The sequence below is a fragment of the Schistocerca nitens genome, chromosome 5 (genome assembly GCF_023898315.1).
Source record: "Schistocerca nitens isolate TAMUIC-IGC-003100 chromosome 5, iqSchNite1.1, whole genome shotgun sequence".
Lineage (NCBI taxonomy): Eukaryota > Metazoa > Arthropoda > Insecta > Orthoptera > Acrididae > Schistocerca > Schistocerca nitens.
In genome coordinates this window covers 275,271,161-275,284,460 of record NC_064618.1, presented here as the reverse complement: position 1 = coordinate 275,284,460, position 13,300 = coordinate 275,271,161, and positions in this window count along the sequence as shown.

Here is a 13,300-nt window from a genome sequence, read left to right as displayed (position 1 = left end):
CATACGCTCTCATTTGCAGAGACGACAGTTTAGCATAGCCTTCAGCTACGTCATTTGCTACGACCTAGCAAGGCGCCATATTCAGTAATTAGAATGAATTCTGAACAGACAATGTTGTGAATCATGTACCGTCAAGAGCGACGTTCATCATTAATGGATTAAAGTTAAGTATCAAACTAATTACGTCCGTTTTCTGAATTCTAATTCCTCGTCATGTTCCAGACCTCATGTCAGTATAGTTCTTCCCTCCCTACGCCAGCCTGCATGAGCTAAAACGCGTGCATTTCGGCCTCCACTAGTAACACGGTGTTGGCTCTTCTGCCAACACAACAGTAAGATTTCCGGTTTTCATTTTGACGCTTGCACGTTGTGTACTCGCTTTCTGGTCGGCTATATTCATCATTTTGTCCAGCGAGGTGGCGCAGTGATCAACACACTGGACTCGCATCCGGGAGGACGACTGTTCAAACCCGCGTCCGGCCATCTTCATTTAGGTTTTCAATGATTTCCAAAAATCTCGTCAGACAAATGCCGGGTTGGTTCCTTTGAAAGGATACGGCCGCTTTCCTTCCCTAATCCGTTAGGACGACGACCTCGCTGTTTGGTCCCTCCCCAAATCAGCCAACCAACCAACCATCGTTTTGTAACAGGATAACTGAACAGTACCTTGGTCGCCGTGCAAGGTGGCATAAAGCGAGAACTTGTCAAAAACAGCCGAGTTAGAAAAGTTCAAAACATTTATTGAGATATATATGTAGGTGATTTGGTACAGAGTTGATTCTAGTTTATTGTGGTAGCTACTTGGTGATGGCGAGTAGACGTGCTGTAGTAGCGTGGTATTTAGAGGTTGGCCAGAAATAGTCTGAAAAGTTTTTTAGGGTGTTGCAGGGTAGGTTGTGCTGAGAAATAATTATTAAGAAAAGAAAGTTGATACGCTGCACCGTTGCCGAGTTAATTACCATTTAAGTTAGCGAATCAGACCGTTTCAAACGTAAATTCAAGCGACCCTTCGGAGACGATGTCATCAAAGGCGTTCTTCATTTGGTTTCCTATAATCGAACGAGAGAGGGATACCAAACTTCGAAATGGGCTGTAGTAAGGATCGAACTCGAGCCAAAGGCTGAGCAGTCTTGTGTGCTGTCATCTACGCTATAGCAACTGACACTAATTGTATCTGGTGGGCCACTTGAATTTCGGCGCGTGAGGTCTGATTGGCTGAGTACTAATTGCCTCAGGAACGGTGCTCCTTATCGCGTTTTTCTGAGCACCACCTACACTACAGTATCCTTACAATCTTTCAGATCGTTTATGACCACCCTGTATATGATTCTAATTACTTCTGAGCTGTTTTTGTTGCTTAATTATCTGTTATATTCCCTGTCTACAGCTGAGGGCCATTCATTGTAACGGTTCCTGTTGTTGCCCCGTTATTTATCCTGGGCCATAGGTTTGATGTCAACACTCCTTTTTTGTGGAAGATATTTTACTTGTATTTTGTTCTTTGAGTCCTGGTTAAGGAACAACACGAGCTGCATAATTCTGTTCTGTTTTACTGTTATTGTATTATTGTTTTGTTATACAGGACTATTTGATGTTCAATAAATTAATTGTTAAATTGAGCCCAATGGTTGCATAACAATCAGCCCTATCCACACTCCACCTAAATCCTATGCTACAGTAGTTACTTGGCAATTCACAGAAGATATCTAATAGAGGGTGAGGAAGTAATCAGAGAAGCTACTTTCTAAAGTGAACCAACGCTGGAAACCAGATTGTTGGAATAAATTAAAACCAAGACGTGGGCTGAAAGGAGTAAAGGACTCCATTTCTTGGATAAGTACACAACACCGTCTTTTAAAAAGTTTACAATTCAGCGAGGAAAATTGTACAAGGGAGCGAAACCAAGCAGGAGCTCTTTGCATAAGAACGGTATCCATACTTAAACCTTAACTTCCGTACGTTTGCTCTGTTACAAATACAATGCGAGAAGCTATCAGAAAAGCCAAAAGCGTCTATTCTGTGACCTAAACCCTAATGGACAGTGTAAAGTATCAGCAGTATTACGGCAGACGAGTTTGAATTGTCTAGACACTCCGAGTGTTTTAAACTGAAAACAAAGAACGATGCTAAGCCCACGTGTAGGTTTGCTTCTCATACCGCAATAAGGTAACAAAGGATACATGTCTTCCATGTGGCAGCAGATCTCAAGAACAATTGTACGTTAATAAGAATAAAGGATAACTGAATGACGAGGGGGATGTGAGTGCTACAGAAAATTTGAACTGACAACTGTAAAAGAAACGTAAATGTTGTAGTTACTTGGTAAACGTCGAAAGCAAACCTAGAAAGACTAGAGTTTATCGTCCGTCGTAACGAAGCTGTCAATGATAAATGGAGGAGGATTCAAAGGCGGCGAGAGTACGACCTGAGAAGTGACTACTACAACATAGTTAATAAGGCTCCCCAACATGATATCATCGTTATTCTGTACCATCAAACAGAGAAAAATTACGAACTATAAAGGCTCCACTAACTTCAACCGATAGAGAACTCGATAAGATTTTTACAGCGTCTCTCTCCTTCCATTCTCTGGATACCACAATAAGGTAACGAAGGAGATAAGTCTTCGACGTGGCAACAGATCTCAAGAACAATCGTACATTAGTAAGAATAAAGGATTCCTGAATGAGGAGGTGGATTTGGGTGCTACAGAAAATTTGAGCCAGTAAGTGTTCCTCTTTTTCAGTCAGTATAGGACTCTAAAAATGGAGCAGGACGATGTTTACCGGAAAGCAATTGTAGTGATCTTGTGAATAGGGACTGGTCTACAACTGCCAAGTTACATCAATGCAGCGGACTATGTGCAGATCAGAGAAATTAAGAAACTTCAACCACCAACTGTCCTCCATGGTGCAATGGGTCTATTTGCTGATGAAACAACGATGAAGATTACAATATATGAACGACCAGTCGTTTGCTATCCTGACCCCATCACAATTTGGTAGTAGATACAATTTGACGTACGACGTGAATATCTGCAGGTTCATCTTATTTGAGGAAGAACTCGCCGAATATCAAAGCTCTAAACAGTTCACAAGTTCTGTATCAGCTTGGAGCCAAACGTGCTACTGCACGAAAAGATTTACCCACACATTACACAACACAAACATTTCAATGGGCACCCCCAAATGTGGCTCGACTTAGAAGTTTGCCTACGTTTCTTCTATGGGGCACCAGCTCACATTCGTCGCAACGTACGTAGTGTTCCACAAAATTATTTAATATAAATGAAGGCAGGATTAGTTATGCAAAAATCATGTACTCACGTATTTTTTAATTTTTCACAAATGCGATTTTATTTCCAAAAATATAGAAAACATAGAAAAAACTAAAGTCATTGTTCATAAAAAAAATTATTTTAGATCCTGGCCGTGTTTCTTAAGATTCTGCGGACGGTTAAATAAATCACGATTAATTGTGTGAGTTTTCTTTAGAAAACCATTAAAGTTTCACAGAACCTCAAACTGTATATTCCACAACGACTACGTACTGAAGCTTTCTAAGTGCGGCTTGTATCACACGTAACTCAAAAAATTACAAGCCCATCAGATCTTCACATCAGATAAAATTTTCTCGAAACACAGACTAACGCAGCCTGGTCGCATTCAACGGCATCTGATCATAGACTCCCCTTCTAGATGCGCTGTTCACCCAGGAAAACTCGGCCAAACTCCACTTAAGTCAGTTAAACTACTGAATACGAATATTGCTGAGATTCTCAATCTTAACCATTTATACAAATGTTATACATAAAATCAGCGGAAATTTTTCGAGAAATGTTTTGCTGTTGTCAGTTTTCTTTATCTGCCGTAGGTTAGTTATGAACAACTAATCTATGGTTTTCCTCCGTTTTCATAATGAGAAGTGCACACATTTACAAAGAATTACAGTTACATATTAAATAATTTTCCTATATATTTAAAGTTGACAGTACTGCCGCTATTTTTAATGTTTCTCTATTTCAGTAAGAAAAGCTATTTTTAATTGTGCGAAATTTACTTTTCGGCCTCTCATTTAAATATGTGAATAATTTCAGTAAATCTGCTATCACATACCGATACAGTTCTATGAGATTTACCCGTAGACACGTCGTTTGTTGCAGTCGCATTATGCATTGCAGAGATATTCACCTTTACAATTCAGGAGTTATCTATAACGTTTAACTTACGATCTTAGCCTCATGTTTATGTCTGAATAAAGTGTCTCTTCCCTTTACAGTAGGCTGTCGTTTTACAAAAGGAAACTTATTTTATATCGTTACTCTTGGAAACCGTCGTAAAATTCAGTTTACGATTTTCTTCCGTTTTCCTGACAACCAGCAATATTTCTTTAAAGAGGCTACCAACACACTTACCGAATGTTTGGTTTCTGCGCTATCAGTTATACTTTAAATCAATATTTTCCAACATTAATACAGCCTAGGATTATTTCCCAGGTATTCGACAGCGTACTTTTCATCAAAAAACAGCCTATATCTCTTTCTTGTCCTAGTAATGCCAAAATATTCTTTTTATAAATAGACATCATAGAAGTATTATAAAACAATGACATACTTCCGAGATTTAGCACTTCTCAAAATTAAATAACTTTTTTAAATGCATCTAACCAGTTATTCAGTAATCCATAATGAGCACAGCCGAACTGAGTACATCATTCAGAAATATTAGCTACCTTTCATAAAACATTTCTACATGACTTATTGCTATCACGATGTACAACAATTGTTCATATGATGAAATACCAGCGGGAAAAAACTCCTACGGGAGCACAAAAAGGTGAATATGCTCCTCTTTAAAAGACTCTGAAAAGTGGACTAACAGCTGCTTCGTTCTACCTTCCTCAGCACGTATAAAAACTTTCCTAAAATATTGGCATCCGAACATTTTAGCGCTCTTTTTACATGCAACTCACCTCTCATTCCCGGAAGCTCCCCTAACTGCACCTCGCTCACATCGTCTAGTCCATCGCTGTAGGTGGCTCGTAGCCATCCACTCCCACCTGCACATTCCCACTCTCAATGGCATACAATTGAACCGCATACTTCAACTGAGGTATATCCAGGACGTAAACAACATGTCATGTAAAACCAAACGTTTGTATAACTGTGCATTAGTAGTGTATATCGTGAGTTTTAAGAACTAAAAAGATTCAGTGGAGTGCTACGCATGTGAAAATGCCATTTACGCGAGGTTATTTTTATCTATGTATGGTTTTACATTTGACAAAGCTATGTATAATGTGTTGTACATTCCCCATCATAATGACGATATGGAATGAGTGATTAACATGCTTTATAACCAAAAAAATTTTTGAAGATCATTAGATGACAGTTTCAACTGTCGAAAGCACTCGTCAATAATAAGTATTAATTAATGTGATATTGTCGATAAAAAGATTTTTCAAGTGGGATACAGATGGATCCTTCCATTTTCTCAATATGAGAAACTTCAATTATTCTCACTCACTCATCAGCCCAACTCATTGTCAATGTCTCTTCGTGTCTTTCAGTCAATGTCTCCTGTTTCACAGCGACCGTCTCCTGGGTTCTGTTCCACTACTGCTGTCTCCTTTCATTGTCACTGTCTGCCTACTGGTCTCTCTCACTGCTGCAATCTCGTTCATTACTTCGCATTGCCACTCTCTCTTATCATTGTCAGTATCTCTCTTTTCCTCGTTGTCTCTCATTATCACTGCCTCTCACCAACTTCCACTCTATCCTTTTCTTTATTTCTCTCCCGTAGCAGTGCCTCCATCACTCTCTTCCTAGTACTGCTCTGTCAGTGTCAGCTATGTTCCATTGCGACTGTGTTCCTCTCTTTCTCTCACACTGCCATTATCTTCCCTCTTTTTGTACCACAGCCACTGTTTACTGTTTGACAGTATTTATTACTTTTCTGTCTCTTTCACACTACCACTGTCTCTTTCTCTCTCAGCATACAAAAGAGCGAATATGTTCATATGCCAAAATTTTTGAAAATTTTTGAAGCTGCTGAGGAAGGTAAATGAGACAGCTGATATTGGACTTTTCAGTTAGAATATTTCAAACGGGAATATATTCGCCTTTCTTGTACTCCGATGACAGCATTTTTCCGCCGGTTCCTTTCTTTCCCTCGTTTTTCAGCTGTACATGTCACTCTTATGAGAACTTTATTGGTCACTAAAATTTTGGTAATTTACTAAAGTGAAAATGAAATAACGTAAAACCAATTTTACAACCCAGAACGGATTTTAAGTGAACAAAAATTTTTGCTTGTTCTTCAGTACCCAGAATCATTCTGATGATAACGGAGACGCTTTACACCCAATTTCTCGATGCTGCGTCACTTTGTAAACTTCGTTTCCGCCTCACCCCGCATTGTACGTACGTATTTTACGTGTACAAGTAGGGTAAATTTGAATCTCTGTACTTCGGAAATTGATGAAGACATCAATAAAATTTTCTAGTTTGTTCGAAATTGGGAACCTAGAAATATAACCTAAGAATTTCAGCCATTTGCTGTGCATAGCAGTCTTGGAATCCGCTGCTCCGTTTTGGTACCCAAAAAACCATGTTTTCGTCGTGTTTCTCGATAACGGGTAAAGATTTTTGAAAACGAGTAGCTGCACTTCTAAACAAATTCCTAGCGAATATACCGTTAAAATTTGAGCAATTTGCTGCAGTTAGTTATACAGATATCAGTTGCCGACGGCGGAAAAATGAAGAAAAAAGTTTTTTCCGGTTTTGTTTGAAGCCGCCCATGAACTAAATGATACGTTCACAAGCCCTTTATGACGCACCGTAGACTACATTAATGCAAAAACAACTAACCAGTTCAATCCATTTGCCTACGAGGGAGGAAGTGTGCAATATTCAATCTTTGACCGTAGAAGGTAGGTATACTGTACTATATTGTAGTATAGTTGCAGTATAAAGATCCTTCTGTTGGGTATAAATCTTGGGTGTACCTGTAAAACTCGATGTATGATCCCCGGGAAAAACCCGTTTTTGTGCACGGCGGATTGGAACATATACATAATTGTGTGCTGTCTGTACCGGGTTGTTATAATTAAACTTTCCCTGTTTACCACATTATAACACGGAAACTAACTGCCGTACGAGTACCAGACTTGGTAACCTTAATGCCCAGAGTATGGGGTGCATGATTTCCATGTGTCACAGCGCCACCGTCCTTCCAGATGCCGTGATTAGTCAAGTTGATACAGGGTCTCACACACCTGATCAGTCGCAGTGCACTAGTTGATGTGAGCTTGGATAAATGGAGGAGGGATTTACTGGTGAAGCTCTGTTACCAAAACTACAGTAATGCTGCAGCTGCACTTCGAGAATATCGCCGGCTGAAAGGATTACGGAAGGGTCCTCTTTCTCCTCCTGCTTTGCTGGGTGTTGTTCCGGGAGTCGGGCTACGACGGGTTGCACAGCAGGCAGCTGTTGAAACAGCTGTTGCTACGGCAGACAATGCTGCACGCAATTTCCGATTGTCAAGCAGTGCGCATGCTGTGGTACAAGACTTGAATATCCGGTGGTCCACTGTACGGAAGGTGCTTCGAACCATTCTCCATCCGTACAAGATCCATATCGTGCAGCAGATTGCACCACAGGATGCACGAGGACGTGTTGACTTCGCTCTCCACTTTCTCGCAAGGATTGAAGTTGACAAGGGCTGGCCCTGGACTATCCTATGGACAGATGAAGCTCATTTTCCTCTGACGGTTGAGGTGAACACACAGAAGTGCCGAATGTGGGATCTTCGTCTCCAGTCATTGTGCATGAAGTTCATCTATATGGTGAACGTATCACCGTATGCTATGGCTTTATGGGGTCCGCCCCCGGTAGCTGAGTGATCAGCGCGACAGACTGTCAATTCAAAGGGACCGGGTTAGATTCCCGGCTGGGTCGGAGATTTTCTCCGCTCAGGGACTGGGTGTTGTGTTGTCCTAATCGTCATCATTTCATCCCCATCGACGCGCAAGTCGCCGAAGTGGCGTCAAATCGAAAGACTTGCACCAGGCGAACGGTCTACCCGACGGGAGGCCCTCGTCACACGATATTTCATTTCATTTCATGGCTTCATGGGTACTTTCATCATTGGCCCATTCTTTTTTTAACAGGTTAGCGCTCAAGGACCAAAGACGTGCATTGTGTCTAGCCTGCGCTGCTGCGATACGCTTCACCTGCCGTATAGGAGGGAGACGCATTGAGCTCACCAGTTCTGCAATATGGCGCACCACCGCACATCGCTCGTGAAGTACGCCTGCTTCTCCGAAACACATCTCGAAACGACCGAATTATCAGCCGATCGTTTCCAAATGCTTGACCACCATGATCACCTCATCTCACTCCTTGTGGTTTCTGGTCGTGGGGCTACCAGGGGAACATTGACACATGTGCTGATCTGAACCGCAACATAACAAGACACGAAGCCGGCATACCTACTGATATGCTTCGCTCTGCTGTGCAGAATGCAATTCTACGCTTTCAGGCTCTTCTGGACACTAATGGGCGCCATACTGAGCCCCTTTTGTAGCAGTAATGGTACCGGCATGTAACGGTGTGATGTACTGAAGCAGCACATTAAAAGTGTTTCACCTGAACTGACTCTGCATTATTTGTCTTCCCATGTCCTTGACATTAATGCTACCAAGTTTGGTACTCGTACGGTAGTAGTTTCCTTGTTATAACGTGTTATAATGGAAAAGTTTAATTATAGCCACCCGTGACATTACCCGTCCGAACACCTACAGGAATCAAAAATTTGCGAATGGGGGGGGGGGGGGGGAGGGAGTTAATGGGCGAGGGACGCTGCATTGCAGCGTGCGGTAAGGTGAAATTTTAGCCGGTCAGGGGCCGTGTTCGGATGACCGAAGCGGACAACCCATCCCTTGCCGACACTCTTGCTCAGCGTGTTTGGATACAGAGATGGCTGCTCTCTGTAAGGAAAAACGTCAGAGTGAAGTATTCAACGATGAACTTGAAGGGGTGTCATGTGATGTCCACCCAGACCAAATGACGAGAACAACGGAAAGAAAGGCGTTTAGCGCAAGCGCTTGTGGGAAGCGGTGAATCCGTGTTCTAGTCCGGTCCGGAACAAATTTTGAACTTTCGCCACTCCATTACCAGAATGCCCTATGCGGCTGAAGTCACAGGTTTCCACCTGCCCCTTCCATTTTTTTACTCATTCTGCATTTCATATAAACGTTTTGGAACATATTGGTAGCGCATTTGTCGCATGCTACCGACCTTAATCAGACCCACATAATGGATTTGGTTCGAGAAAGGACAACGTTACATCATCTACGTCACATTCATTACGTTGTGCATTCATTTATTTATTTCATTATAAAACATTAATCGATGCAATGGACGTTCTAGAGCTTCAAGCTTTTGTTACAATAGACCACCGTCGATCAGTTGGTTATTGTGTCCGGCGACGTGTTAACACGTACTGGCCCAGGTACGTCTTTCAGCGCTCGCCAGATCTCCGTCTGACATATATGTAACAAGTAAATGATGAAGTCCTATACTCCGAGGAGCGTAGGCAACGATGCGGGAGACTCGCACCGTCGACTACGTAAGGTCCTAGCAGAGGTAGTTTGCAATTTGCCTTCCGCCGACCGTAATGGGGATGAATGATGATGATGAAGACAACACAACACCCAGTCATCTCGAGGCAGGAATATCCCTGACTCCGCCGGGAATCGAGACCGGGACCCCGTGCGCGGGAAGCGAAAACGCTACCTCAAGACCACGAGCTGCGCACTAACTAGTAAGAGCTAAGAAAATAATTGGTAGTTGCATTAAATAAAAAAACACTATTCTAATAAACTCATTACATCATTTTTACACAGGAATATTCATGGTACAAACAGCATAGATCTTCCTACGACATCGTGCTACTTCTTTACCACTACTCCCCTCAAAATAGTATAAACCCATTTTGAAACTTCGCGATTGCTAGTTATAGAGAACGTGGGGTCTTTATGACACGAAGCGGAAGAAGAAAGACAATTTTTATTTCATTTACGGAGGCCTGCAGAGAGAAAGGCACACCGACAGCGACAGACCAAGTGGAGGGCTGGTTGCTACAGAACGAAATGAGAAATATCTCTTGACAGGATCGGGAGGTCAAAAATATAAGCTGTCTCCTTCGGGAGGCAAAGGAAAAGCGGATTATTGAAAAACTGTAATATTGGTGTGGCGTTCCAATATACCTGTCACGGGGCAAGGGTTGGCAACCGGAGGCGCTCATTCTAAATGAAATGGGCGAGCGACGGCGGCGGCATCGGCGGCGTGTGCCCGCTGCGGGATATGAAACGACGCCGGCAGACGAGGCGACGGAGGCGGCAACGACGGCGACGGCGCTGGAGGCTGGAGGCGCAGCCCCTGGAAATGAATCTCCTGCCCCCCTCCCCCCCCCCCTCTTTCGGCTCCCGTGCTCGCGGCCTGTCTCCGCCGCAGCGTTCCTTGCTTAATGAAAGCGCCATTTAGGCGGGTTCCGCGGAAACTGCTGAAATTTCTGAATGGTCCGCCCGCGCCGTGCGCCGAGAGTCTGAGTGCGGGGCTCGCAGCCGGGCCGAGACAAGAGTGGAAGGAAGCAAAGAGCGGACGCTTCCCGCGGCGCGCCGTGGCCATTTTAAAAGGAAACGTTTCGTAATCCGTAAAAGGGTCTCCTCCAGTGTGTCTAGAGCGCTCCGTCGCAATGACAAGTGCAGCTGAATGCTCAGAAGACGCTTCGCCAGCAGGAGGACGTTGGAGGTTTCCACTCCGGTGAGGCCCGTTGCTCCCAATGGGCCGTTGAACCAGGTAATCCGGAGCCAGGTTCGCACGGCTATGGGCCTCTGCTCCAGCGGACGCACATGCCGTCATACTATCACTTTCAGTGAAAGTCTACCATCAGTTGACATTGATGTTTTATTTGGCTTTCGATATACACTCAAGCGGCAAAGAAACTGGTATAGACATGCGTATTGAAATACAGAGATATGTAAACAGGCAGAATATGGCGCTGCGATCGGCAATGCCTTTATAACACAAGTCTCTGGCGACCATTGCTAGATCGGTTACTGCTGCTACAATGGCAGGTTATCAAGATTTAAATGACTTTGAACGTGGTGTTATAGTCGGTGGCGCACGAGCGATGAGGACACAGGATCTCCGAGGTAGGGATGAAGTGGGGCTCTTCCCGTACGACTATTTCACGAGTGTGCCATTAATATCAGAAAACATCAAATCCACGACATCGCGCCGCGGGGTAGCCGAGCGGTCTAGGGCGTCTTGCACGGCCCGGGCGGCTGCCCCCGTCGGACGTTCGAGTCCTCCGTCGGGCATGGGTATGTGTGTGTCGTTCACAGCATAAGTTAGTTTAAGTTAGATTAAGTTGTGTGTAGGCTTTTAGTCCCATAAGACCTTACCACAAATTTCCAAAATTTTTTCCGACTTCGCTTTCGCAGGAAAAAGATCCTGCAAGAAGGGGACAAACAACAACTGAGGAGGGTCGTTCAGCGTGACAAAACTGTAACCGTTGCTAAAACTGCTGCCGATTCCTATGCTGGGCATCAACAAGTGCCAGGGTGCGAACCATTCAACGAAACGTCATCCATATGGGCTTTCGGGGCCGAAGACTCATCCGTGTACCCTTGATGACTGCATGACACCAAGCTTTATGCCTCTCCTAGACCGGTCAACACCGACATTGGACTGTTCATGACTGGTCAGACGAGCCTCGTTTCAAATTGTACCGAGCGGATGGGAGTGTACGGGTATGGAGTCAACATGAATCCATCGACCCTGTATATCGGCAGAGGAGTGTTAAAGCTGATGGAGGCTCTGTAATGGTGCGGGGCGAGTGCAGTTGGAGTGATATGGGACTCCTGAGACTTCTAGATACGACTCTGACAGGTGACACGTACATAAGCATCCTGTCTGAGAACATGCGTCCATTCATGTCCATTGTGCATTCCTACGGACTTGGGAATTCCAACAGGACAATGCGACGCCCCACACATCCAGAATTGGTACAGAGTGGCTCAAGGAAGACTCTTAGGAGTTTAAATCCTTCCGATGGCCACCAAACTCCCCAGACATGAACATTAATGAGCATATCTGGGATGCCTTGCAACGTGCTGTTTAGAAGAGATCTCCACACTCTCGTACTCTTACGGATTTATGGACAGCCCTGCAGCATTCATGGTGTCAGTTACCTCCAGCACTACTTAGACGTTAGTCGGATACATGAAATGTCGTGTTGTGGCACTTCGGCGTGCTCACGGGGGCGCTACATAATATTAGGGGGGCGTAGCAGTTTCCTTGGCTCCTCAGTGTAGTAGATAAGTAAACGTAAATGGTTGAAAAAGTAGAATGACAGGCATCATATAAACAGAGAAATCAACGAACCAAAAAGAAAAAAATGGTTCAAATGTATCTGAGCACTATGGGACTCAGCATCTGAGGTCATCAGTCCCCTAGTAGAACTAGTTAAACCTAACTAACCTAAGGACAACACACACATCCATGCCCGAGGCAGGATTCGAACCTGCGACCGTAGCAGTCGCGCGGCTCCGGACTGCGCGCCTAGAAGCGCGAGACCACCGCGGCCGGCGCCAAAAAGAAACTTTCAGAATGAGGAAAGAACTCAGACAATGGTATATACTATCTCTGTTCCTTCCCAATTTGCATGGTGGCTACACGAAGAGAACTGTAGTTCTAACTGCTATAGAAACTCTAATTAAATTCGTGGAGGGGAGGGGAAGGAGCAATCGCATTTAATCTATGTGAGCTATTTGTATGATATTACACCTTTAACGGGCAGTGTAGAAGACATTAAAAGTATGCTAGAAACAATACGAACAGAAAGTGGGAAACGTTGGACTGAAGTTAAATTTGAAGAAATACAAAGATTTTCGCAACAGGAATGAAGACTAAAGTGGTGACAGTGAAGAAATCATTGTGTAAGTCAATAAACATATATTTTATGGTGTATCATTACGAAAACCAGTTCCTGCACTGAGGAAATGATAAGAGGGGACAACTTGGAAAGCCACTGCATTTAAATTAAGCATGTTGCTAAAAGAAAGAAAGTTGTAACTACCGACTGAAAGAAAATTGAGAATAGAAAATCTCTTCATTTCAAACGTTGATATTTAGACTGATACTGCAGACTTCATTAAATGAGTTACTAAAATAATTGGCCAGATGCGAGAGGGCCTCACGCTCTTAGAATTCCATACAAACTTGTTACGAATA